The sequence below is a fragment of the Alexandromys fortis genome, unplaced genomic scaffold, assembly GCF_014885135.2.
Source record: "Alexandromys fortis isolate MF-2015 unplaced genomic scaffold, M_Fortis_MF-2015_v1.1 scaffold_287, whole genome shotgun sequence".
Lineage (NCBI taxonomy): Eukaryota > Metazoa > Chordata > Mammalia > Rodentia > Cricetidae > Alexandromys > Alexandromys fortis.
In genome coordinates, this window is record NW_026068185.1 from 976499 (window position 1) to 1004225 (window position 27727).

Below are 27727 nucleotides of genomic sequence, written 5' to 3' on the forward strand. Positions count from 1 at the left end.
AAGAGCATTTGCTGCCCTTGCTGAGGACCTGGGCTTGGTTGCTACCTGTTTCTTGGCTACAAACAACTTCCTGTAACTCCAATTCTAGGGGATCTGATGCCCTCTTCTTGATTCCTTGGCTTCTCGTTTACCATGCATGCATTTGTGCATGCATGCATGCAGGTAAACACGCATACACAGAATTTTTTTTAAAAAAAAGTCTTAAAAAGAAATTATTTGTTGTGGAATATTAGTTCAAGATGTGTTACATTCTTTTATGCTGTGAAATATTTAATGATGCAAAGATGTTTTTTATTCTTTTATGTTGCATTTGTTTAACTCTGTAAAGCTGTTACTTTAACTGTCTGAAAAACCTGATTGGTCTAATGAAGAACTGAATGGCCAATAGCTAAGAAGGAGAGAAAAATAGGAGTGGCTACCAAGCTAGAGAATACATAGAAGAAAAGAGGAGGAATGAATACAGAAGGAGAAGAGGACACCAGCAGTCAGCTACCCAGCCAGCCACAGCATAAGAAGGAAAGAAGCGTGTATAGAACAGAGAAAGGTAAAAGCCCAGAGGCCAAAAGTAGACAGGATAATTTAAGCTAAGAAAAGCTGACTTGAAACAAGCCAAGGATAGGCATTCAAAAGGAAGAATAAGTCTGTGTATTTATTTGGGAGCTGGGTGGTGGGCTCCCAAAGAACAAAGAATAAGAAAATAAAAACTACAATCATTGTTACTCATTTTTGTTTCTTCAGTGTGTTGGCTATGTTGTCTTCTTATATTTTGGTAAAAAAAAAACATTGTCACACTAGAATCTGATGAAGATCTAATTCTTCCCCTGTAAGAATAATAACTACAAAGTCCACTTTGTGGCAGAACAGTACCATTTTTTCTGTCTCTGTATAATTATGGATATTTTCCTGGCTTACTATGACAATATTCTTAAGTCCGTTAATAAATTATTACATGGTTATCCAAACTGTGGGCAGCAACATCCTAAAGCCCTTTGTCTTGGACTGAACGCAAAAGAGAGGCTAGCTGGGCACCAGTGTTCGTCTCTCTGCTTCCTGACTATGAATACCACGTGGCCAGCTGCCCCAGTCTCTTGTCACTACCATGTCATGATGGAGTTGTGTGATGGTTCACTTAAATTACCCATTTGAAACAACCTAGGCTCACCTGGGAGGAGATCAGATTGTCCCATGAACACATAAGTGAGGGATTGCCTTGATTGCCTAAACTGATGCAGGATGACCCAGCTCAATGTGGACAACACCATTCCCCAGGCTTTGCCTCAACACTGAAAAGACAATGAGAAAACTAGCGAGTACCAGCTTTAATCCTCTCTGCTTCCTGACCAGAGACACAATGTAACCAGCTTCCTCCTCCAGCCTTTTGTTTTCCATCATGCTGGACTGTACCCTCTACCATGTGCCCCCCCCCCCAGCACTTCTTCCCTTAAATTACTTCTTGTCAAGTTTTGTCACAGCAACCAGAGAAGTCACAAATAGACTCTCTTACCTGTGTTCTCACTAGGTATGAAATGCTTCAAATTCCTAGGAGGTAAATTACCTGACCATCAAGAAAGACGTGGAACTGAAGTTCAAGTCCCAGCTAGGTCTCAGAGCATCTGGGAAGGGTTTTGTGTGACAACATTTACCAAATCTGTGCCGTAAAGAGTGGTACTGCAACCATCCCTCAGTGCAGGCTCCATAAAATGCAAAATCATGTCCTGTTCATCTTAATCTACACTAGAGAGGGAAGAAAAAAATATTCTACTACATTAGCCACTGTGTGTGTGAGTGTCTGTGTGTGTGTGTGAGAGAGAGAGAGAGAGAGAGAGAGAGAGAGAGAGAGAGAGAGAGAGAGAGAGAGAGAAAGAGAGATATCACATGTATTGTATTTGTGTGTGTGGGTAAGTATGCCTGTGTGTGCATGCAGAATGGAAAGACAGCCTCGTACGTCAATATGTAACATGTCACACCTTAGGTGTTGCCTACCTTTACTTTTCATTGTAATTTTTATGTTTAGATAAGGTTGCCAGTTAAGCTAGGTTGGCTGACCAACCGATGAGCTTCTGCCTCCCTAACACTGGGATCATAAGGGCATGCATTGTGACCAGCTTTCTTTTTCTTTTGTACATGGGTTCTAGGGATGGAATTCAGATCCTCATGCTTGCAAGGCAAGTACTTTATTGACTGAGCCATATTCCCAACCTTAGATGCTTTCTTAAAAGTCTCCCAAAGGTGGTCAGCAGAAATACCCTTCCAGGCTGGCCCTGACGAGCCTCGCTACAACTCCTTGTCCCATTCTGGGAATATTTGGGAAGACTTTTTTCCTCTTGGACTGATTTTAAATTACATTCTGGCAGCAGTTAGATAAATCCTATCTGTCTTCTGAGCCCCAGTCTCCCCTGAGATCACTACTTATAATTGAAGAAAGAACAGAAACCAAACCTTGACTCAGGCAGTTGGGGTTTATGCGTTTTGTCAATATACCTACATCGCTCTCCAGAGAACCAGGGGGATAAAGTTACTTAGGAGTCAAAACTAAGGGAAAGAGGTCCTATCGAAAAAGTTCTGCCTTGTGCCAAATAAAAATGAGCAGTCAGCCTTGACACTCACGCCTTTTCATGAAATAAAGCTAATGACTCCTGAGTTAGGCCTAGACAGATGGACCAGTTGGTACGGGCTGCTGCTCTTGCAGGGGACCAAAGTTTGCTTCTAAGAACCCATCTTAGACTGATCACAGTTACTTGTAAATTCTTCTGGTCTAAAGGGCACCTGCACTCACATTCTCTCTCTCTCTCTCTCTCTCTCTCTCTCTCTCTCTCGCTCTCGCTCTCGCTCTCTCTCTCTCATACACACACACACACACACACACAAATACATACATGCAGGCTGGAGATGTCACTTGGCGGTAAAACACGAGCCTGGGGTTTTTTAGAAGACAGCATTGCTAGAATGAACAAACATCACAAAGAGAATTTATTAGATTGACTTACACAATGCAGACTGCACAGTCCATAAGTGGCTATCTCTGTGCTGGAGAGGCTAAAAGCCCAGTGGCTGCTCATTTCACTAGGTTGAATGCTTCAGCAGCCTCACTATGGTCCTGAGGGTCTGAAAGATTCCAGGATGTCCGTTGGTCTCTGGGTCTTTGTAGAAAGGCTGGACAAGTTGGGTTCTGATGGCAGCAGCAATGGCTAAATAGATGCACGCACATGTATGAAGCAAGCAAGCAACTTGTTTCCTGTTTGGACCTATTTGTGGATATCTGAACTACTGCTTTCTGCAGAGCCAGGTCTTTCCCACTCACTTAACCCTTCCTGGAAATGCCCGCAGAGACCCACCCAGAGACGTGTCTCTTAGTTGGTTCCAGATCCAAACAAGTTAACAAGCAAGATGAACATCACAGCTTGATGGGGTATCTCTGTCAGCCAATGATCTTTAAGAGGCTGGACAAGGTTAGGGCGTGACCTTTTGGGTACCAGGAGAAAACCGCCTGCCCACCCAGGGTTCTCTCTCTTTGTGGTTTCCAGGCTACACAGCTGAGGTTAGACTTCTTGTCCCTGTTTTGTGAGCTTGCCCCCTATAATAAAGAAAATATAATCGCAACATCTTGGAGTTAGCCTGGGATTCTTTGACCCGTGTCCTTCAACAACAGCTAACATGTCCTAGGCTTTGAGTTCCATCCTAGAGCTAGAAAAACCAAAACCAGACACATAAGTAACTGGGCATGGGGACACAGGCTTGTAATATAAGAATTTAGGAGGCTGAAACAGAAATATTGCCGTGAGTTTGACATCAGCAAATATTACATGGTGAGACCCTATCAAAAAATATTTAAAAGTATGTTTGCTTATTCTTTGAGAATTTCATACATGTGTACAAAGTATTTTGATCGTGCTCCCAGATCCCTTCCAAATTCCTCTCCATACTTCACATCCTCCTTTTTTTTTTTTTTCAAACCTACTGAGTCTGATCAGCATGGGGAAGTCATAGGCTCGAGGCAGAACCTACTATCACTTTGCTAAATTCCCATCTTCTCAAACTACCGTTTATAGCCTTATTTTTACACCCCTAGGTTAGAGTAGATCTCAGCCCTCATCCAAGATGCTTGTTTTTGCAGTAGATAGAGATGCTCACGTGTGCGCACACACACACATACACACACACACACAATTTTTCTTGTTTTGTTTTCAGAAAACCCATTTAGAGTTCTGAGTGGGTAGAATTTAGTGGTAGAGTGCTTGCCTACCATGCCATGTAGAAGGCCTTAGGTTTGAATCCCTGCAACAGAATATCAACCAAAACAAACCCTGTGAGTAAGTTGCTGTGGTTCTCCTAATGCTAACCACAGTGGGAGAAATGAACATTAGTAAATGAAAAATAAGTACATTCATAGCCTTTTCTCCTATAACATTTTGTTCATTTGATCCTGTTTCAGACTGCATGAATACAGGTACCATGGTTTTTACTTTTATTGTGTCCAACAAAACACCAAATAGCAGAAACTCCATAGGCATTTGCTGAAAGAATTCATCAGAGTGGGACACGGTGTTGTCTTGGTTTCCTTTTTTTTTTTTTTTTTTGGTGCCATGGAAACAACAGCAACAACAACAGAAAGCCCTGATAAGAGCAATTCTAGGAGGGGATGGTTCTTTTGGTTTACACTTCCAGTCAATACGTCATTAAGGGAAATCAGGGCAGGTATGGGTCCTTTATGAAGAAAAGTGGACAGCCTAGGACGAGACCAACACTGGCAATACTTACAAGTACTTTCTTCTCAGACATTCCCCATCTTCAACAGTTCCTTAGCTCATTTTCCCTTCCCACAGACTTTTATACTTATTTTTAAAGACAGGGTCAAGTGAGCTGGGCAGTGGTGGCACACGCCTTTAATCCCAGTACTTGGGAGGCAGAGGCAGGTGAATCTCTGTGAATTCATGGCCAGCCTGGTCTACACAAGCTAGTTCCAGGTCAACCTCCAAAGCTACAGAGAAACCTTATCTCAAAAAAAAAAAAAAAAAAGACAGGATCAAGCTGCCCTTAAACTCATAGACACCCACCTGCCTCTGCCTCTCAGCGCTGGGGTCTGTAGGTGAGGGTGCAGTGGCACTACACAACAGAATCATTCATTCCTTGCATAGAAAGAAAAGTTTATTGGGGGAACAAACTACTGACAGCCTTGGAGACTAGAGCTCAGAAGCTTGGTGGAAAAGTAAGTGGATTTATATGCTGTCAACAGGATGGAGCTCTTGAGCAGAAGCAGGCTGTTTGTGCTAACTGGGAATTAGATGCCCTTGCCCAAGGGAATTGACTGTTGGGACAGACACAGGAGGTAGCAATTTTCCTGGTAAACAGAAACCTGCTTTACAAGATTCCTGAGGAATGGTGAATTTTGGCTTCTGGATACACAGTAACAATCCTTCTGTTTACCCAGTCAAATCCTTCCGTTTAGGACATTGTCAGCAAAGGTGCCATTTTGGGACCCACTTTGGACCTAACAGGATTAAAAGTGTGCATCACCCTATATGACTCGGTTTCTTTATTAGGTAGCTGTCTACATGTTGATCTCAAGCCTGGATTACGATTCTGTTTGAAGAGAAATAAACAAATTTATGAACTATTATAGGAAATGATAGCTGTCCTTGCAATTTCACTCAAGAGTGGAGAGGACCATATATATATGATCCAACCCTATAACTTTCCTAAGAGGAAAGTTCACCTTTGAGCTGTAAAGACTTGTTAGGCTACACATAGAATAACCTATCTAGTGAAGAAAAGGATCAAGCTTAGAGTTAAGGTAAGAAAAATGGTAAGATGTCAGGATATCTGTGAGTGAGTGTGTGTGTATGTGTATATGTGTGTGTTTGTGTGTGTGAAGACAAGAGTGATAGACAAAAGTAAGATCTTGTGGGGGCCTCTAATACTCTCCACCTTATTTCCTGAGACAAAATCTTTCCCTGACTCGGGAATTTGCCATTTTTCAGTGGTGCCGGCTGGCCAGTGAACCCCAGTGATCTTTCTGCCTCTACAATTCTGAGTGCCGAGGTTCCTAGAACATATGATCTCACACAGGATTTTATAGGGGTGCTATGGACCAGAGTTCGGGTTCTCACAATTGTGCAGCCAGTGCTTTTTACTGACTGAGTCATCTCCCCAGAACCAACAATCAGGAAATTCTAATATTTCCATTTCTTTAAGACAAATACAAGTAATTTTCTCCACAAAAATATGGGTTGATGAGATGACTTGGAGGGTAAAGGCTTGCTGCCAAGTCTGATTGCTTTCGCTTTATTCCCAAGACCAACATGGAGAAAGGGAAGAACTGACTCCTGTAAGCTGTCCTCCTACCTCCACATGAGGGCTGGGTTGCGTGCTCACACAAGAAGGAAGAAAGAAAGGAAGTGTCAAGTTGGGAGCATAGGCCCCTACCCCTCGCATCTAGCATCTATCTCAGCCCCCAGGTCTGGTCTGGACTCCAAATCCCAGCAGGCCAGGTCCTGAACCCTCCCTGGGGGTGGGATCAGGACCACTCCCCAGGGTATTTAAGTGATCCCCCAAAAGAGGAACATGTGGTCTTCCTTTCTTCCTCCCTTCCTTCGGGGGTTGCGTTTCTGTGGCTTCCTGGTTTCCCCCTCGGGGCCACCCAGAAGTGCAGATCTCCCATTAAACCTGGATATTTCTTAATTTGGCTTGTTTTGATTTGGCTTGATTGGAAATTTTGCATCTGCAGGGAGCTCACGTTAGGAAATATTCCTAACAGAAAGGAAGGAAGGAAGGAAGGAAGGAAGGAAGGAAGGAAGGAAGGAAGGAAGGAAGGACACATTTAAGATATGTGAGTCTTGCTCTTTATGTCTTATAATATTGTGATCTGTTGTATATTAAAACTTAACGTCTCCTACAAATGCATTTTCATGGATGGAACCAATCATCAGGAGGAGTATGTGCTTTTAACCACTAAGTATCTCTCCAGCCCTGAACCACAGTAGTTTTTTTAACATTCTTTTTATTTATTTTTTGTGTCTTTCTCATCATGCATCAAGACTACATTCATTTCCCATCCTTGAGTATCTGCTTTCTGCCCTTGCAACCTCTGCCCCTTGCCCCGGATATGGAAGCTGTAGTGTGACATAGTAAATAACACAGTAAATTCCTTTGTACAGTGGACACTTAACCTATAAGTGTTCATTGCAGACTCATTGGTCTAGTTTGGGCCTCTGGCTCCTGCTACAGTATCGATGCTGGGCCCTCACTGGAACTCTTCTTGGATATTCTGTTGTTGCTCTGTGTTGTGGAAATCCTTCAGCTTTGGGTCTACAGGCCCAGTCCCTTTATGTGTTCCAGTAATCACAGATTGGTTGGGTATTGAAGTGGGCTAACCCATAACCTTGTTTCTGGATCTAGGTAGTTATAAGGTTGAACTATAATGTTCTAACAATCTTAATTTCCTTATTTTTCTACCATTACTTCTCTTTATACAGCAATCAAATTCATATGTCATTGGACTGCTTTATGGTGGAATGTCTGATTTGAAAATCCTGTTTGAGTTGCTGATTTGGATTTTACTCTATTTTTTAGTGTTAAATGAATTTGGATTGGGATTGAGACAATTTCCAACAATTTCTGAAATGTTCTCAAACATATTTCTGCCATTTTGTACTACAAATTTATGCAAAACAGGATTCTCAGCATTGACTATTAGCAAATTAAAATATAGATCAATTATGAAAAACAAGAGTGTGTGCTGCACTCTGCTGTGTCAAATACTCAGTTGTCATTTATGTCAACAAGCACATCCATCTCATTAGTGTGTGGATTTGCTTCCAACTTTGGTAAAAGGTAAAACTCCATGTATACAAAAGAATTAGAAAAATAAACCTCTTAGTCATCACCTGGGAACATTTAACTTGCATTTTATACACCTACCTATATACCCAGGATAGCATGCAAACATCTAGCGTGAAAGGGAAAATGGATTGCAAGCAGGAAAAGAAGCCCTGGGTTAAAGAGAGACCCCTTACAGTTAGCTGCAAACTGAATGAAGCTCACGTGCCATGGTCTTCTTAACCATACAGTTTGCCACTCTGTACAGGGTCACAGAACATGATGTAGGGACTTTGACAAAACTGGCAATAATAAAAAAAAATAATTAACTGCCACTGGGACTGAGCCAGTGACCTGGGCCAGAGCAGGCCTGAGACAGCAAACTCCGAACTCCACAAGAGCAGGATTGAGTCAGTGACCTGGGCCTAAGCGGACCTGGGACAGTGAACTCCACGGGACCAGGAGCAGATCCAGACCAGGGACACTTGCAGAAGCAGAACCGGGCCAGCAACCCAGGCAGGAGTAGGTGTGAGGTGACAAGTTCTGCAGGAGCGGGACTGAACCAGCAACTTATGCCGGAGTGGGCCTGAGACTGAAAGCTCTGTGGAAGCAGGAGCAGATCCAGACTAGAGACATTTGAAGAGGCAGAACTGAGCCAGCGACCTGGGGCAGAGCAGACCTGAGGCAGAGAACTCCACAGGAGCACGTATAGGGGAGCAACCATTGAACGAGTGGATCAGAGACCACTGAGGGTCCGGGCATGAATCTGGGACCTTCGAGGGAGTAGACCTGAGCCATAACCCCTGTGGGTCTGAGACCTCTGAGGGAGTAGGTCTGAGTCAGGTACTCTGAAGGTCTGGGGGTACCCAAGTCTGGGTCTCTGAGGGAGAAGATAAGAGGTAGAGACCTTTGCAGGACCAACCCCAAGCCAGGGACCTCTGCAGAAGCAGATCTGAACCAGGAACATTTACAGAAACAGTTCTGAACTGGAGCAGGCCTGAGTCAGCAAACTCCATGGGAGCAGAGCAAACCCTGGAAGTGCTGAGCAACTTCCAGAGTGACCAATGAGGTGACTGGAACCGTGGCACTGACTGCACCACAAGGAGCCAACATCTGAGACTTGGATCCACTGGCACCTAGAAGATTGATCACCAGAGTCACAGAGAGCCCCAACCACACCAATTATAGGAAAAGATGAGTAGACAAGGTAAGAACACAGGCAACACCACAAAGAGCAACATGACAACAGTAAAATCTAGAGACCCTACAACAGCAAAACTTGAACAACCAAATATAGAGGAAGCAGAAGAAAAAGACCTAAAAAACAACTTCAGGAGAATGTTTGAGACTTTTAAAGAGGAAATGAGAAATTCCCTCAAAGAAATGAAGGAAAAGACAAAGAAAAAACTGAAAGAGATCAGCAAATCCCTTAAAGAAAACCAATAAAAAGAAATCAAACATATGAAAGAAACTATTCAAGACTTGAAAACTAAAAATAGAGACAATAAAGAAAACACAAGCCAAGGGAATTATAGAAACAGAAATCATGAGAAAACTACCAGGAACCACAAATACAAGCATAAATAGCAGAATACAAGAGATGGAAGAGAGAATCTCAAGTGCTGAAGATACAATAGAAGAAGTAGATTCATCAGTCAAAGAAAACATTAAATCCTACAAAAGCTTAACACAAAATATCCAGGAAATATGGGACACCTTGAAAAGACCAAACCTAAGAATAATCGAGTTAGAAGAAGTGTACAGAACACCAGATAGACCGTATCAAAAAAAGGACCCTAGCCACATAATAATCAAAACATTAAACGTACAGAATAAAGAAAGAATATTAAGAGCTGCAAAGAAAAAAAGCCAAGTAACATGTAAAGTCAGACCTATCAGAATTATACCTGACTTCTCATTGGAGACAATAAAAGCCAGAAGGTCGTGGTCAAGCACTATGCAGACATTAAGAGACCATGGGTGCCAGTCCAGACTACTATACCCATCAAGAATTTCAATCACCATAGAAGGACAAAACAAGATATTCCATTACAAAACCAGATTTAACCTAGCCACAAACCCAGCCATGCACAAAGTACTAGAAGGAAAACTCCAACCCAAGGAAGTTGGCTACATCAACAAAAACACAGACAATTGATGATCTCACAGTAGCAAATCCCAAAGAAGGGAAAAGCACACAGTTGAAAACTAAATTAACAGGAGTCTCAACTCATCTATAAAAAGGCACAGGCTAACAGACTGGATATGAAAACAGAATACATCCTTCTGCTACATGCAAGAAACACACCTCAACCTCAAAGATAGATATTGCCTCAGAGTAAAGGATTGGAAAAAAATTCCAATCAAATAGACCTAAGAAACAAATTGGTGTAGCTGTCCTAATATCTAACAAAATAGACTTAATCCACACACCTACGAACTCCTGATTTTTGACAAAGAAGCAAAAATATCAAATGGAAAAAAGAAAGCATATTTAACAAATGATGATGGCATAACTGGATATCAACATGTGGAAGAATGAAAATAGATCCATATCTATCACCATACACAAAATGCAAGTCCAAATGGATCAAAGACCTCAACATAAAGTCAGTCACACTGAACCTCATAGAAGAGAAAATGGGAAGTACACTTGAATGCACTGGCACAAGAGACCACTTCCCAGTAGCACAGACACTGAGAGAAACAATTAATAAATGGGACCTCCTGAAACTGAAAAGCTTCTGTAAAGCAAAGGACATGGTCAACAAGATAAAACAACAGCCTACAGAATGGGAAAAAATCTTCACCAACCCCACATTAGACAGAAGTTTTATCTCCAAAATATACAGAAAAACTCACGAAATTGGCCATCAAAAGAAGAAATAATCCAATAAAAAAAATGGAGTACAGACCTAAACAGAGAACTCTCAACAAAGGAATCTAAAATGGCTGAAAGTCACTTAAGGAAATGCTCAACACCCTTAGTCATCAGAGAAACACAAATCAAAGCAACTGTGAGATTCCATCTTACACCTGTAAGAATGACCAGGATCAAAACACTGATGACAACTTATGCTGGAGAGGTTGTGGGGTGAAGGAAACACTTCTGCATTGCTGGTGGTAGTGCAAGCTGGTACAGCCCCTTTGAATATCAGAAAATTAGGAAACAACCTTCCTCAAGACCCAGCAATACCACTTTTGGGTATATCCAAAGGATACTCAACCATACCACAAGGATATGTGGTCAACTATGTTCATAGCAGCATTGTTTGTTATAGTCAGAGCCTGGAAACAACTTAAATGCCCCTCCACCAAAGAATGGATAAAAAAGAATGTGGTACATTTACACAATGGAGTACTTACACAGCTCTTCAGAGAATCAGCCTAGTTCCATTAATAAGAAACTATGAGGGATGGGGAGAGAGCTCAGCTGGTGAAGGCCTCTCCTTGAGAACCTCCAGAGTTGACCTCAATCCTCAGAACACACATTTAAAAAGAAAATATGCAGCAGAAGCAGCAACAAATGAACATTGCAATACATGCCTGCAATTATTCCTCTGGCATGCGCACACACACACACACACACACACACACACACACACACACACTAACCACTAGCAGGACAGGACTTAGTCTTCAGTTTTCAATTTGGTGAATAGGCCCATGTAAAGGTGGCAGCCACAGGAAGACGGAGGTTTATTTTCCTCTCTTACTCCTCCATAATGTCCTGCTGTGTTGGGGAAGGAGGACAGGCAAAAAGCATGGTGAGAAAATTCCACCACATCAAACCACCTCAGTCTCCCTTTTTATAGCTGTTATAGAAAACAGAGGAAGTGTTTAAGACCCCATGTGTGTGTTTTAAGAAGTAATGATAAAATAAGGGACACATTTATTTCATGCATGAAGGACTTTAAGACACTCGGGTATGGATTTCACAACAGCCCATGCTTCGGTCAGAACACTGGTTGGCATTCATGGCTTTCTGCAAACCTTGACGTTAGTGCCCGGATTCCTGGGGAGCACGTGTTTGCTGCAGCAGCTCCTGCCAGCTTTCACAGTTCACAGCCATGATGATCACGATTTCATGTTCTGGGAGAACACATAGCTTCAAGAAGTTAGTCTGAACATCGGAGGGACAACTCTCAGTGAAGGTGGCTGAGGAATACATTGAAAGGGAACTAGTTCTTTCTGTTTGTTTCTTTCTTTCAAAAGGAATTTCTGGTAAGAGCTGAAACAGGATTTTAGGGAGATCATAAGCTTTGGGGTAACATACTTATTCACAAAATACGAAGTGTAACAGAATGACTGGTGGGGGGAAGGGGGGAAGGCAGAGGGGGTTGGCTGGGAGGCCAGGGTAGAGTAGCCTGGAACCTTTGTATCTTTATTTTGTATCTCTGTTATTTACTAGTCTTGCTCTGGGTAAGAATTGTAGCCCTCTGTGTCTTAAAAACCTTCCCAGGTGATCCACCGGTTCTGGGCTTAATTTAACTTTGTTCTTTTATGTATGAAGGAATGCCTTTCTTAAGAGACTGCTAACTATAGGGATTAGAAACCTAGAATTTCCACCATCCATGTGGGCAGATGTTCTTTTTATTTGATGTACATGGTATGTGTATGCTTGTGCATGTGTGTGTGTGCATATGTGTGCACACACGCGCGCGTGCACAAACACACACATGTGTACACACACAAACACGCCAGTCCTAGGAGTGGTTTCTCAGGCCACAGGTCAGTCTTAGGTCTTGTTTCTTGGCATCTACCTTGGTTTTTTGAGACACCCTTTCACTGGAACCTGAGACTTTCTGATTCGCCTAGGTTGGTTGCTCAGTGAGCCCCAGAGATTTGCCTGCCTCTGCTTTGCCTCCTCCTTTCCCAGCCCCAGCCTTGCCAGGGCTGAGGTTACAAAGAAATAGGCAATACCACACCCGAGTTCTGGGCATCAAACTCAGGCCCTCAAGCTTGTCTGGCAAGCACTTTACCAATATAGCTGTCTCTTCAGCCCATTTGTTACCGTAAAGTAATGTATTATTTGTTTTCCATGTTGTATTAAAACCGGTTGGAAAATGTACACAAGCAAAAAAGAAAAGACATTCTTACTGACACGCTCACAGGAAAGCATCACTTGGGTTTTGATATTTCCTTTTGATCTTTTTTCTGGTATAGATAAAAGAAGCCCAAGTCGCCCACACAGAAGTTAAACTAACCCTGCGTGCATCAGGATTGTGAGAGGCGCACACGCACTTGGACCAGAACTCATTCTGACTCCTTATCCAGAGCAGTCGCCATGGTTACCCATGACCATAGCTACTTCTCCAGGCAAATGCAGCACTCAGGTGGGGAGAGACTGCAGGTGTTCTTTCGTCCAACCATCTCATTTTTTTCAAAACTAAGTCTAGGTACATGGTAGAACCGCAGTGAATCATTCTGGGACAGTAAAGGGTTAATGATTTTTTATCATGATAGTCATATTAAAACCCCAGAAGGCAGGAAGGGCCGTGCTCTTGTTCTCTACAATTGCTGTTAAAACAAAATAACAGTGGCAGCAGCAACAACAATACAAACAGCATAAAATAAACCAAACAAACAGAAAACCCACTCTGACCAAAAGCAACTTAGGGGAGGAAATGGTTTATTTGGCGTACACCCCAGGTCACAGTTCATCACTGAGGAAGAAAGTCAGGACAGGAGCTCAAGCAGGAACTTGAAGGAGAAACGATGGAGAGATGTTTGCTGATTCAGTCTCCAGCTCCTGGGCCCACGCTCAGCAACCTTTCTTAGAAAGTGCAGGACCACCAGCCTAGGGAATGTACCACTCACAGTGGACCACCAGCCTAGGGAATGTACCACTCATAGTGGCCGGGGTCCCTTAGCAACCAAGACAGCATCCCGCAGGTATACCCACTGACCAACCTGATTACGACAGTTACACAGTTGCGACTTTTATCCCTAGGTGACTCTAGTCTTCATGAAGCTGATCATTAATGATAACAAGGGCAGAGAGAGCCCAAAACCTTTCTCTGTGCAAATATTCCTGGAAATGAAAAGCCTCTGAGTGTGAATTCAGTGAAGAACCCTGGGCGTTCTGCTTTACTTTATGAAGGTAATGTTCAATTCTGCTGGCCATGGCCTTGGGTCTTAAGACATAGCTTGGAGAATTTCACAGAGGACCAGAGACATTTGAAGACTCTATAAATGTAACGTATTCTGAGGGTTTCAGTTGGAGACCGTCATAGACAGTAGGTTTTGCTCTCTGATAGTAAATGCTCCCTCAGCAGCTCCAGCTGGGCTCGTGATAGGGCATAGCAGATGGATGAAGGGGACTGCCTCCAAGCCTAGCCACTCGAGTTCTATCTCTGGGATCCACATTGTGAAAAGAGAGACAGACGGTTGCAAGTTTTCCTCTGACTACTGCACATGTGCCTCCCAATAAACACCGTTTCAAAGGGGTTCGTGTATTTAAGGCTCTGTTCCCACCTGAGAAGAGGTGGAAACTTTGGAAGGTTGGACTTCAGTGGAGAAAGTGGTGCAATTGGGTTGCATGCCCTTGAATGGGATTTGGGGTGCTAACATCTCCTCTCCTTCTGCTTCCCCACTGGTACAAAGTAAACGACTTCACCATATGCTCCCCGAGGCAGGAAGGTCGGCTTTAGGAGGAAGGATTGGGATGAAACCTCAATCCTTCCTCCTAAAGCCGACCTTCCTCAGGTGTTTTGTCTCAGTGACAGAACACTGGCTGACAGAGTGGGAAAGCAAAGGATGGTGCCTCTGCAGAGCTGGCACCATCCGGAGGGGATGGTTATTACAGCGGGACACCAGAAGTAGTTTGCCTGTAAACAGGAAATGTATACATTGTGCTGTGACCCCAACAGCGTGTGGAGATTTTCCACTTAGCATCTGATCTAACTGACCAAGTCTGATTTTGAGGACGTACGCGCATCAGCTGGACTCCCCCACTTGACGAGGTTCTATATCTGGCTCAAAGTCTGTACCTAAATCCCATCTCTGAAGTTCCCTGTGTCACATAAGGAGCTGATTCTCAGGTTCTGGGCAGAGTGGTGTGAGCACCATACTACCTTCCCATTTCTCAGATCTGTGTCTAGTCTTCGTGATGGTGGATTGCCTAGAATCACCTGGGAAGACGCTCATCGAGGGACTGTCTACATTGGGTTGACCTGGAGGCGTGTCTGAGGAATACTGTTTTGCTTATGCTAATGAGTGTGGGGAATCCCCGCCCACTGTGGGCAGTACTACTTCTTAGGCAGGGGTCCTGACTGTGTCAGGATGGAAACCAAGCAAACAAAGAAGCATCTATGCATTCCTTTCTCTGCTCCGTGGACATGATGTGACCAGCAACATCTACACCTTTGTTTCTCTGCTCTGTGGATATGATGTGACCAGCTGCTTCAGGCTGTTGCCACTGTGATGTCCTTGCTCTGATGCACCATAACCTGGAACTGTGAACTGAGTAAACTCCTCTGTCCCACAGGGTGCTTTTTGCCAGGGTATTTTGCTGTGACAACAGAACTGAAACTAGGGTAGTCTCTTAACACAGTAAAAGTTTGTTTCTTTTATAAATAGAGATTTATTTTATTTGTTTGTGTGACCATATGCACACGTGACGCTGCACACTGGTACAGGTAGAGTGTTTGCAGGATGCCCTGCTTGCAATGTGAGTGCTTCTGTTCAAACTCTAGGTCTCGTGATTATGCAGAGGCCACTTTCAACCACTGAGCCTCACACCGGCTCCAAACTTCCTTTCTTGATCTCATAATAGCATTCTGCCGCTGTGTGGCTTTCCTCTAGTTTGGTCTCCTCCATCCAGGATATGTGAATTTGGGGATTAAATGCTGCTGTCAAATCAAGTGAAATGGAGACCACAGGGTAAAAAGTGCGCTCATGAATAGGTAATGAAGACAAGCAACAAAGACGGCCTGATTGGGATGGGCTCGGACACAATGAGATGCCAGGAAAGACAGTGAGAGAAATAAACTACAGGACTCGGGTTGTCTTTGCAAAGCTGAGAGTGGTCTGCAGAAGGCATGGGAAGATGGCAAGGACTGGGAGCCAGCCCACCATACAGAACTCTGCGATGGTGCTGCAAATGGGAGAGGAGCAAGTCAACCATCTTTCTCTGGGTATTTACTTGGCTACAAAATAACCCCTTGACATTGAATGCAGATGATATGCTTAATATGTAATATGAATGTACATAAATGAATATTTATATTTATATTTATCTGTTTACCATGTACAAAATTTAATTTTGTTAGTCAGCTCGGCTAGATCTGGAGTCAACTAAGAGACCAGCCGCTCAGAACACCTCTCTCTGTTTTCTTGATCAGTTTATTTGGAATGGGGAGCTCCATCCTAAAGGTGGGCAGGACCTTCTGATGACCTCCACACACATGCCAGGGCACCTGCAAGTCCACACTCACAGAACACCTCTGTATGCACACACACATAATAACAATAATAAATAAAAATAAGAATTATTGTAACTAAAAGAAAAGAAGGCATGCATATTGATTGAATTTTTGTTACCCATTCTTGGCCCAGGGATACTTTAAAAATAGCTCCAGAAAGAAAGCCAGGCTGGTCTGAAGGAATGAGTCACAAAGGGCAGAGCGGCAGCCGTGACTCAGAGGTATTCTGGGTGAAGGCCTGCCCTGTGTCCTCTAACCACACCGCCCACTCAGCTCATATTTCCTCCTCATAGGATCTGATTGTTCTTTTCTCTTGCTGCCAATCAGACTTTATTCCTCTCACTCAAGCCACGGGTAATTATTTCACCCTTGACTAATTGACGGTGACAAATAGCTACTAAATTGGGTAGATAAGGGGAACAAATTTGGTGCTCTTGTCTTTCCCGGACTCTTCAGGCTGGGAGAGATTGGAATGTTCCCCTGGATTGAATTGCACAAAATTGTACCGTCAATCTCAAGGACAGCTGTATGAGCTAACAAGATACAGGGACAAAACAGAAACAGGGCCCAACAGGAAACTTCCTAACATATAATGTTCTAAGGGCGGCAGCAGAGTACATAAAAGAGGGAAACACACATGTGTTCTGTGTGTGTGTGTGAGTGTGTAACAGTGTAACACACAAAGCTCACAGCAAGACTGACTGTAAATTTATCTACAGCTTATGAACATAGTCTCGGCCTAAAAATATGGAAGAGAAGAAGTTCTGAGAAAGAAAACCTCTGGCTTGAAGGATGCAGAGCTGTAGTTCTGTGAGTCCACAGCAAGGGAGCTTATTTTATTTTGCTTTGATCATAGCTCATGACTTCTCCATCCCCACAGAAGAGCTCACAATCAGAAATAGCTTTAAAATATCAGGAGACTAGGAGAATGGCTCAGTTGGCACAGTCCTTCAGTTTGAGGGCCCGAGTTTAAGCCCCCAAACCCATGGAAAAAGCTGACCATAGTGGTATGTTTGTTATCTAAGCTCCGGTAGGCGGAGTCAGGAGGATGCTTTGGACTCAAGGATAGGCCAGTCTAGATGATTGACAGATCAGTCTAGATGACTGACAGGCCAGTCTAGAATGGGAGAGCTCAGCTTCAGTGAGAGCCTGTCTCAGAAAAGTGGAAGACTACTTAGGAAGACACTTGAAAGGCAGCATCTGAGTTGGAGATGCTCATGCACAGGCACGCACATGCGCTCTTCCACATGTGTGCCACATATCGATGCCCAGCATCTGTTACATCATGGGCCCCTCCAGATGACAGCCCTAGAGAAGTTAAGACTAGGCCAGGCCTTCCTCGTAGCCTCCTTCTGCCTCTTCTGCTTGGCCCTGTATTTTCCTCCTACCAGGGGCTTGGCTAATAGTTATGGAACTAAATGGAATGAGTTTTTCGAATCGATTCAATTTAAAGTGGGATTTTGAATGTCTCATTTAATTTTAAGTAAAAGCTCAGGAAACTCAGCCAGGCATCAGGTGACGTGAGTGACCTTGAAAGGAGCAGCTTTTTAGTAAGCCCCAACTTTTTGATGTATTGTTCAACAACCGTCTTAATCAGGACACCTCTCTTGAATCCAGTATGATGAGCAGTGACATGCTAATTGAAATGTGCTTTCCCCAGTGAACCACTTAACAACTTATATAAATATCAAAGCCCTGGGCTTTACTGTCAGGCTTTGTTTAGGAATGAGAAATTTATAAAAAACATATGTTTCCAACTGTCATTGATGGAGCGTTCCGAAAACATGGCCACTGAATCACATCCAACCTTCTGCAGACACCACACCAGTCAGTGTACATTTCTCTGCTCATAACGTCTCCTTCCAGGAGAAATCCACTCCACACCGGTGTTTTATTACTGGAATGGGGGAGCTAGTGGTAGAGGAGACAGAGCTGAGGGAAAAAATAATCACAGTGCAAAAGGCTAGGGGATTCTAATTCTCACAGGTGGGCAAGAGAAGTCAGCGGAGAAGCCACCAGGCCGGTGGCCACCCAGGAAATCCTGTTACAGGGAAACCTCCGTTCCCGTCTAAGAGTTCTTAGTATCTTTGATTTAAAGATATTAAAACAAGCTCAGAAGGAAACTTGAGGGCCATTTTATGAGAATTTGAGAGACACATCAGGGTGAACTGCTGAAAATCCCAGTGACTGCTGGGAGGAGAGAGATGGAGAAGACAAAGAGAAAATCATTTGAATTAGACATGGAAGTCAGCATGCAGCTGTAGAAATTGAGAGAGTTCTTCAAAGAGACAGTGAGAAAGCCCAGAGTCAAGGAAAGCGTGCATAGCTGTCTGGCTACTATCTAAAAGGAGCAAAACGTTAAAAAGGAAAAGGAACATTTACATTTTTAAGATCAGAACTCACTAAAGAGGGCAATCAGCATTAATCTTCAAGCAACTGGATTAAGGAAGGGTTATTGGGAGGTGTAAGTACATTATCTCATTAAGGAGATAATTATTCCTCCCTTTTCCTTAGTATATCTTCAGATAAATACGCCTTCCTGAAGGGTGGTCTCCTGGCCAGGTGACTGACAGATCCATCTGGATTAACTATTAAAGGAGAACAAAATAGGATGTGATGTTTCAGACAACACAGAATGAAGGGGTAAAGGGAAAAAATGGTAGGAGAACTTAAATTTGGAGGAATAGGGAAGAAATGCAGAAAGGGTACAGTGAACAGGTAAACAATACTAAAGACACTTGGAAAACCTTTAGGGAAACCTATTATTTTGCAAGATTTCTTTAAAACACACAGCACAACACACACACACACACACAGAGAGAGAGAGAGAGAGAGAGAGAGAGAGAGAGAGAGAGAGAGAGAGAGTTCATTTTGAGGGTTAATGCTCCTCTAGGAGTCATAGACCAACAAAATGACAAAATGCCCAGTGATAGGCAATAGACACCTCCCTTTGACTTGTTGTTGTGGGGAATCTTAGGGACACTCAAAGCAATACAGACTAATGTCATTGCCTGCCAGAATGTGATGTCAAGACCTTGTTGATGACGATGTACATACTTGTGTCATAGGATTTGGAGAAATAAGGCTGGTACTGACCTGGAAGCCTTCCCTCTTACTGTTATGTCTCTGAGTGTCAGAAAGTGATATTCTGGCTACCAGGGAGAAAGTTATCAACAATGCAATTCATGTGTAATGATGTGAACTACAAAAACAACCTGTTTAGCCAGATATACCCAGTTGTGCAATAGTGACGCTAATATCATGGGAATAACCAACGGTTGTCATACTGGCTTTAAAGCTCACTCAGTAGAAGGGAACTCTTGACTGGTACCATAAACCTAAATCTGTAGTTGGAGAATCCCATAGAGAACATATTACTATCATTGTGCTAAATTAATTTAAGTTCCGACTGTCTTCTAAAGACTGATCCTCATACCCACAGAAAAATATAGCTCTTATCCATCATCAAATGTGATTATTTTTGCAGCAGACAGAGATTGTTATAGAAATCTAAAACTGGTCAAAATATAGACAATAAGTGACCATAAAGTATTCATCTCCCAACGGGACATCTATAACAAAATCCCAATACCAAAGACATAGCGACCATGGTGGAAGAGGGGTCAGAAAAACTGTAAGATCCAGAGAACCCTGGGGACTGTTATGACATAGTGCCCTCTGGACATGGCTACACCTGTGGACTCTCAACAATATGGCTACCTGTACAACATCTGCAGAGACCATAGCATTGGACAGCTACCATGAATGGGAAAAGGTTCACAATTGCCCACTCCTAGAAGAAATGCTGGATGAGGGAGAGCCCGGTCTCCTGAGGTGAGACTCTTGAAAGTTTTCCTAAGCCTCAGTGGTTAATGCTAAAGCAATGTACATCTGAGCAACACTAATTAGACTCAGTAAGTAGTGTGGGTAATTAGAGAAGAAGACCCAAATTTGAGAGGGCTATGGTGGTGGTGTGGACAACACAGAAAGAATTTGATCAGGAGCAGAAGGGGTAGAAATGATGTAAATACAGTGTACTCAAATATGAATTTCTTATAAAAATGGGTCATTAAGTTAAAAGAGAGAGAAAATGTCAACTCTCCACCTAGGGCCAAAGGTAGAATTTTAATTGGTTTCTTTTTGACTAGGATAAAGTAGCTTTTCCTTAATGGATCTTGTCTTAGTTATCATTATCATTCTATTGCTGTGGCAAAACACCACGACCAAGGCAACTTATAATAGAAACACTCCATTGGTGAGGGATTTACAGTTTTAGATGGTCCATAGTCCAGGGCCCTTATGATGGAGATCATGGGAGCAGGCAGACATGGTGATGAAGCTGTAGCTAAGAGCTACTCCTGGTCAGTAGGCAGTAGGCAGACTGTGGGGGGGGGGGCGGGGGGAGGGAGATGGAGAAAGAGGGAGTGAGGGAGGGAGACAGAGGGAGAAAGAGGAGGCACAGAATGGGCCTGGTGTAGGCTCTTAAAATCTCAAAGCCCATCTCCAGTGACACACTTTCTACAGTAAACCACAATTCCTAATCCTTCCACTGATTGGGCACCATGCATTCATATTTAGACTTTATTCTCAATTAAATTACCACAGGTCTCACCTAAGCCCAGAGACTCCTACCTTTTCATATGTATTTTAAATCTTCAGATAGACAGAACTATACAGACGCTCCCTTTCTGGTGTTGCCAAGGAAACAGAAAATAGGGACCAACACCGATTATGAGGGAGGGCCCTATCTCCAATAGCTTCCGAGCCTTTAATGTCTGTGTAGACACTGTAATGTATTTCTTAATAAGCAGGAGACTCTATCTGTGACCTGCTTGTCCAACAGAGGCTCAGATATTTGAATACTTGGTACCCAGTAGATGGCGCTGTCTGGGGAGGTTTTGGATGCAGGTTTTGAGTGTTTTGCCAGGCTTGCTGCTCACTGCTGCTTCCTGCTTCTGGTTAAAGATGTGCTCTCAGCCTTTGCTCCCGCTACCAAGCCCCATGCTCGTTGCCTGTCATGGCAGACTCTTATTCCTCTGGGACTGTAAGTCAAAATAAATTCTTCTATAAGTTGCTTTCAGCCATGGTGTTTTATGTCAACAACAGAAAAGTAACTAATACAGATGATGGTGGGGGGTAACTGCTCCCAGATTTGCAGTTCCTTATCTGAGTAGTAAGTCTGGCTTGCTGAATGACTTGGGGACTGAGGTGCTGGAATAAAATCCCACAGGACTATTTGTTGAAGCTGCTTTCTTTTCTCCATTGTATAGTTTTGGCTTCTTTGTCAATAAGTGCCCATAGGTGTTGTGGATTTATGTCAGAGTCTTCAGTTCAATTCCATTGATCAATGTACCTGTTTTTATGCTAAGTAACAAACTGTTTTATTACTATAGCTCTATAGGAGAGCTTGAGATCAGGGATGCAGTTATCCACGTGGGTGCCATTCTGTAATATGAGGGCCTGTTTGTTGGGGTTTATATCCTGCCTAGTTCCCACAGCTGGTAAGCCCCCAAAGAAAATTATACAGAGAATCTACATTAGATTATAAACTGGCCCATTAGCTCAGGCTTCTTATTAGCTCTTGTAACTTATACTTATCCATTATTATTTTCTATATTAGCCACATGGCTCAGTACCTTTATCAGTGGGGCAGATCACATCCTGCTTCTTCCATGGTCTGCACAGGACTGAGGAAAGAGCTTTCTTCTTCCCAGAATACTCCTGTTCTCATTTCCCACCTCTACTTTCTGTCTGGCTTTCCCACCTATACTTCCTGTCTAGCCATTGGCCAATCAGCATTTTTAAAACATAATTGACAGATATAGAATTGTTCTCCTGCACAAGACAACTTTCTGAATAGAATACCAGTAGCACAGACACTGAGATGGACACTTAATAAATAGGACTTCATAAATTGAAAAGCTTCTGTAAGGCAAAGAACACCATCAATAGGATAAAACAGCAGCCTATATAATGGGAAAAGATCTTCACCAACCCCACATATGACAGAGCACTAATCTATAAACTATATAAAGAACTCAAGAAACTGTATATTAAAAAATCTAAGTAAAAAAATGGGTTTGAACCTAAACAGAGAATTCTCAACAGAAGAATCTCAAATGACAGAGAAACACTTAAAGAGATGTTCATTCTCCAAATGCAAATCAAAATGACTGAGATTCTTGCACCCGTCAGAATGTCTAAGATAAAAAACACAAATGACAGCTTATTCTGTAGAGGCTGTGGGGTAAAGGGAACACGCCTCCATTGCCGGTGAGAGTGCAAACTTGGAAATTAGTATGACTGTTTCTCAGAAAATTTGGAATCGATTTACCTCAAAGCCCAGCTATACTACTCTTGGGTATATACCCAAAGATGCTCAATAATACTTCTTGTACTTGTTCAACTACATCCAGCTTTATTTATAATAGCCAGAATCTGGAAACAATCTAGATGTCTCTCAACTGAAGAGTGGATAAAGAAAATATGATCAATTTACACAATGGAGTATTAGTCAGCTGTTAAAAGCAATGACATCAAAAAATTTGAAGGCAACTTATGGAACTAGAAAAATCTTCCTGAGTGAGGTACCCCAGACCCAGAAAGATAAACATGGTATGTACTCACTCATCAGTATATATTAACTGTAAAGTAAAGGATAACCATGCTACAACCCACAGACCTAGAGAGGCTAAGTATCAAGGAGGAACCAAGGAGGGATGCATGGATCTCACTGGGAAGGGGGAATAGTGAAAATTTGCTGGGTGGACTGGGGGCGAGTGGGCATGGGAGCTTGAGGGATTGGTTAGAGGGTGGGTGGAGGGGGAGAGTGCTGGGAGAGATGACTGGAAAGGGAGCATTACAGGGTTGGGTAGAAGGCTGGTGCAAGGGAAATTCCCACAAGTCTTCAAGAATGGCCCCAGCTAAGACTCTTGATGACAGTGGTGCATATCCTGAAATGGACATACCCTGAGATCTGATTGATAACGGCCCAGATGGTCACTGGAAAACTTTCATCCTATGACCCATGGAGGCAGATTCAGAGACCCATGGCCTAACATTGGGCAGAGCTCCGGGAGTCCTACTAAGGAGATGGAGGAGGGATTGCTGGAGCCTGGGAGGTTAGGGACATTACAGGAAAACCCACAGAAATGGACAACCCAACTCATGAGAACTTACAGTGTCTGAACCAACAACCAGAGAGCCTGCATGGGACCGACATAGGCCCTCTGCATACATGAGACAGTTGTTTAGCTTGGTCTACATCTGGGACACTCCTGGTAAATGAGAGAAGGGGCTGTCCCTGGCTCTTGGAAACATATTCTTCATGCTGGGTTACCCTGCCCATCCTGAATACACTGTGTGTGTGTGTGTCTGTGTGTGTGTGTGGTGTGTTTAATGTTACCACAGCTTGATAAGCCAAGCTTTGCTTATGCCTACAGAAGGCCTGTCCCTTTCTGATTGAATAAGGAGAAGGGATAGATTGGGGGGGGGGTAGGTGGCAAAGGGTAGGTGGGGAAAGGGAATGGGAAGAGAGGAGGGTGGGGGGAAATGCAGTTGAACTATAAAATAGATAAATAGATGATAGATAGATAGATAGATAGATAGATAGATAGATAGATAGATGATATAGATAGATAGAGATGATAGATAAATAAATCCTACTACAGCTGCATTCACTGTGCCAGACACATCATCTCTTTTTCTTCTCTGTCTGTTTGTGTCCTGTGCAGGCATGGGTGTTTTCAGATGTTCATACACATGAATGATCATAGATGCATGTGGGGGTACACATGCCTGCAGAGGACTAAGATTAACGTTGAGCATTGTCCCCAATCACTGCCCGTGGGATTTATCAAGGCAGAACCTGGCAATTGAGTACAGAGCACCCTCACCCACTAGACTGGCTAGCCAGCTTTCCCAAGGATCCCCTGAGCAGTTCTCCGGTGTGACTGGTACTCCAGTAGTCCCAGTCAAGAGGGAGAATGGCACAGGTTTGCTCCGATTGGGAAAATGTTACCAGGGTGAATGGGTCAGGAGGACTGAGTGGGTCACATTTCTGTCTTTACATCCGTAAGCCCCTCTAATCCGTCTCAAAATTGCCACAGATCCTGAGGCCCATGCAATTGTTTCTGCTTCTAGGTACACAGATATCTTTTAATTGCACGCCTTAAGCCTCGAGACATTCATGCTGCATTGTCAGGGAGAGGGGAGAGAAGGCAGGAAGGAACTTCTGGCAGCCAAACAATCTGCATTTCATTTCAATTTAGATAGTTTTGCAATACATTTTTTCCCAAGGTTTCCTGGATTTCAATAATATATCTTTCATCACCAGATCACCACCAAAAAAAAAAGGGGGGGGTTGTGTTGAGCTGTTCCCCGGGCTTCAGAGTGGATACCAGAGATTGTGCTGTAACTGGGAACTTATGAATTGTATTGGGTTTACGAATGGCTTTTTTTTTAGTTTATGGTCAAACCATGAAATTGATAACTTATCCGTAGAAGAGATGCATGCACATGTTATGTTAAGGGATCTTTGAGAATAAGATGGAAAACAAAACAAAACCCTGAGACAAGGACATACACTTGAATGATTTTAAGGAAAATATTTGCTGCATAAGACATTTGCTCCAACCACTGCAAATTGCAAGAATTTAAGTTTCCATTTTAATGTGTTCCTCTATTGGGTCTACCCAAAATCTCGTTTACTCTAAGAGTTTGGGGACTGGGTTTTTACATCTTTTGGCAGCTGTCACTTAATTCTGCAACACACAAAGAACCACACTGTGCTGCTCTGGGACATCAGAATAACTAACAATGGAGAACTCCAAGCACCTATGTGTGTGCGGGCCTGCAGTGTGGGGAGCCATGAGGTTGGAGGTGGTACCAGAGGTGGCCGCATGGGGAAGGACCAGCGAGTGTGGCACAGTTCCAAGCACATCTGTTTTATGTCATGTCGGTGCGAGGGCTAAGGTTGGGCAGGAGGTAGCAGGAGGGGGTCGAAAGGTAGGGAGGGGGTTTTTGTTTGGATTTTCCTTTTTATAGGGTTGAAAGAATGAATGTGTGTTGGCCAAATAGCTAACCCAAGAAAACATCCTGGGCTGGGAGCTGGGAATTCAAGGGCAGCCTTTGAGTGTGGTTGATTTATAGCTGGCTGAAGGAGGAAGCTAAGCCTATGGAGAAAGGGAGGTGGCAACCGAGGAGACAAACAGGGAAATGAGGGAAGATTGGAATTTTCCTCAGTTTCCCAAGGCTGGCTCCAATCAGAATTGTGAAGAAATAGGTATAAATGAATTAGAAATGTGGAGCAAACCTTTCTAACTTAGGCAAAATGAATTTTCCCATCACTGGACAAATGATGGTTGTTACATGGGGTTGGGATTTTTGTAGTGGAGGTTTTGTTGAAAAACACCACCTTTGGCTTTGTAGCCAAAGGGCTTCCTGTGATGTCCTTCTCCAGTCTGAGGAGGTGGCTACATTGAAAGTGGGTGATAGAAATAACCATAATAATTTCCAAAGCAATGAATGTTCCAGAATCACCTTCCACCTCTTCCTGAAATTCTCCATCCTCTATCCCCACGCCCAAACCACATGATCATTTTCACTGTTTTATTAGGTCCACCCTTGGACACCATTGCAGCCAACTTAGTCCCAATGGGTCCTTGAGGTGGCTGTAGTTTCCAATATAAAGATTTGAAAACTCCGGGATATTTAAAGGTCTAGCACACTGTGGTTTGAAGAGGGAATTTAGTCCCCTAGAGCAGGAGTTCTAGGCAGTTGTGAGCTGCCTAATGTGGATGCTGGCAAAAGAACTCAGGTCCTCTGCAAGACCAGCAAGTACTATTAACCACGGAACCACCTCTCCTGCTTGAAGCTTGAGCTGCCATGGCTGATGGTTTTTTTTTTTTTTTTGAGAGAGAGAGAGAGAGAGAGAGAGAGAGAGATTAAGAAATGGAGACAATAAGACATTTGACAAGTTGTCCAAACTCACAGTCAGGAAAGGATAGAGGAAATATTTTAACTCCAAAAATGTTCCTGCTATTCCTCTCCACAACACAAGTTTACATGTGATCAGGAAGATACCAGAGAAAGATGAGACATTCAGAATTACAGATCCTGCCTGCACTGTCCTGGATGAAACCAAAGCCATGTAGACCTATCTTCTACCTGGAACTCTGGTCCTGGTGCACCTGCCATGGCTTCTCATCAAATGATAACCGGCAGAAAGGAAAGGGGACAGCCTGGCTTGAGTTCACTGATCCCATCCTCTCTCTCTGCTTCCTATCCACCATGAGATAAGGAATCCCCACTGTTCCATTCTCCCAAAACTGTGATGGTTTACCTGAGCACAGAAGACCAAGCAGGCATGAATGACTCTTTGGAAACAGTGAGCAAACGAACCTTTCTTACTTTAGCTTGTTCTGGCTGAAATTTTGGTCACAGTTGCAAGTGTGTGCAATGTTAGCTACCTTCTCTGACTTGCAGCTGGGGCAAATGACCCTTTAGAAAAAATGGAAGCGAGATGAAACAGAAGGGCTGTTACAAAACCAAACAGTGTCCTGGTCACTGCAGTAGCTCTAGAATAGGGACAGATATATTTATTTGCACAAATCTGTTCTACAGTAAACAGGAAAATGCAACTGACACAGGAAACATTTGGTCATCAGAGCTACAGAAGCAGCACCTGCTTTGGGATTGTTACTATCATTAGGAATTAGATAGCCACCTATCTGAGCACCGTCTGCTACTGCATAAGTACCAGCAATAAGATCAGTAATCATGCTGATAACAGCCACTGATTACTGGGCTCTTACATGTGCAAAGCTCAGTATGGACTAGTTTCATCTTCTCAAAAAGCCTCTAAAGTGACTACTATGCTGTCCTTATTTTGTGTTGCTGTGTGTTCATATATGTTTAGGTGTACATGCACATGTCTGTACAGTAACAAAGGCCAGTGAGCCCCAAGAATCACCCTGTTGCTGGCACAACTGTGTTGGAATCACCAGCATGTCTCACAGAACCCAGCTTTTTTTACCCCCACAATTTCTGGAAATTGAATTCAAGCTCTTATATTTGCAAGGCAAGAACCTTGCCAGATGAATCATCTCCTTAGCCAGCCTACTGTGCTTGTTTTGTTGTGAAATTCGAGCACCAATGTTTTAGGATTTGTGATTAATTTTAATATTTGAGAAATATCTTAATAAAGCTATCTAGACATACCCTAAACTTAGAACATCTTTGTTCTCCGTGAAGTCCTCTATAACTTACGGAACTTGAGGAATCTCCTCCACCTATGAACATAGCCTATTTCCTGTAACTGCTGTAACTCCAAGAGCTGTAACATCATGTGGTCTTCTTCTTCTTCTTCTTCTTCTTCTTCTTCTTCTTCTTCTTCTTCTTCTTCTTCTTCTTCTTCTTCTTCTTCTTCTTCTTCTTCCTCTTCCTCTTCCTCTTCCTCTTCCTCTTCCTCTTCCTCTTCCTCTTCC